This window comes from Octopus bimaculoides, chromosome 9, assembly GCF_001194135.2.
Source record: "Octopus bimaculoides isolate UCB-OBI-ISO-001 chromosome 9, ASM119413v2, whole genome shotgun sequence".
NCBI lineage: Eukaryota > Metazoa > Mollusca > Cephalopoda > Octopoda > Octopodidae > Octopus > Octopus bimaculoides.
In genome coordinates, this window is record NC_068989.1 from 14,142,667 (window position 1) to 14,144,694 (window position 2,028).

Sequence of the window (2,028 nt, forward strand, 5' to 3'; positions counted from 1 at the left end):
AGATTCAAACTCAAAAGTTTGCTTATGTTCAAATAGGGTTCAATGAAAATAAAAATACGAATACAAATACAATAGTGAAGAAATAAGTAAATAAAAATATATTTACTATACATACTTACATCAGTAAAAAGCTGGCAATCCTAAATCTATTTTGTATTAATCAAATAAGTAAAAGATAGTTTATTGGTCATATTTTTAAAATAAGTAGCGTTCCATTTATCTAAGTATCTTTAACAGTAATAAATAAATAAATTAATTAATTAATTAAAGAAATAAAGAAATAAAACAGAAAGGGAGCAAGGAAAAATTTTATAGGGATAAAACACTCATGTGTGGAATTTGTAATAAAATAAATAAAATAAGTAAAAAACAGAATAAAAGTACAGAGTTAAAGTTATTTGTATAAATCAGAGAGAAAGGAAAAATCTCTTATAGCAAAGATTTTTTTTTTTAGTTCAAGCGATGACATATCTGTGTGTGCAAAACTATAGTGGTCAAGGGGAGGTAAATATGGGTAGTTACTTTATCCAGGAATGATTTTAAAAATATATTGAAAAAGTATTATAAATAAAAATATGGGTTCTTTTTTAATATATAAAGGTTTGAAAAATAAATCTATCTGTATATATTAGTTTAATAAATACATAAAATAACTGGTTAAATAATATTAGTAAAGTAATACATGGGGGTGGGGAGAAAACAGGATAAATATTAATATTAAGTCAGAGTAGGGAGGAAAATTTACAAATTAGTCTTGATTATATTAGTAATAAGACGGAAACTGAAAGAAGCCTATCGTATATATATATATATATATATATATATATATATATATTATATATGTATGTATGTATGTATGTATGAGTGCGTATATGTTTTTTGTGTTTGTGTTTATCCCCCAACATCGCTTAAAAACCGATGCTGGTGTGTTTATGTCCCCGTAATCTAGCGGTTCGGCAAAATAGAACGATAGAATAAGTACTAGGCTTACAAAGAATAAGTCCTGGGGTCGATTTACTCGACTAAAGGCGGTGCTCCAGCATGGCCGCAGTCAAATGACTGAAACAAGTAAAAGAGTAAAAGAGTATACAAACCACTTCGAATATTATTTTAGCAAGTTTAAAATGATTTCTTTTGTGCCGTAAACCATTGACCATTTCTGTGGTGCTCCCTCCTCCCCTTGATACCCTAAGCACGTGCTTATTTTGTTTGATAGTTAATCCGGCGCTTGTTAAATGTTCTAATCGTCAAAATAAAATGTCACCCGAATCCATTTTTATATTTTGAAAACACCCAGTATTCATTCCTGCTAATTTCGACAAAGATTTCAACATAACACGCAGCAAATACATCACAGAGTCTTATTTTCCGCACATCGCTACCCATTCTGAACGGACAATGGCATATTTTGTCCGTTTGATGCACCGGTAAGTGTCTTTTGCGCCAGCGGACAGATTCAAAATAGCTTTGTTCAAACAGATGTGATGGCGACTACTTAACAACAACAGCAATTACAATAAGAATAGCGACAGCAGCAGCAACAACAGCAGAGATAAAAGTAACTGAAGCAACAACATCAATAACTTATATTTCATTGTGTTATGTGTTAGTACATTATCAGTCGTGTACATATGACAGTGTTTGGTATAGCTTTCGCTTTATTCTTAACGAATTGCAAGGTAGCGCAAACACACGCACGTAAAATTACACACATACACACACATACACAAAGACGTGTGAGTTTATGTGTGTGTGGTGCGATGCGTTTGTGCGTGTGTGGGGGTTGTCTCTGTGTACGAATGTAAACATCTGGGCAGGTAGGTGCGAAAAGAGCAAAGCAACAAAAGCAAAGAAGAGAGAGAAACAAAATGGAGACGAAAGTTTAGGAGCAGATAGCTGAATAGATAAACATATTTATCGCCGAGATATAACCATGTATAATGATGTGTACACGTGCTTACAATTACGTATACGCACATGTATGCAATCACGCATATATGTATATATATACATATATATATATATATA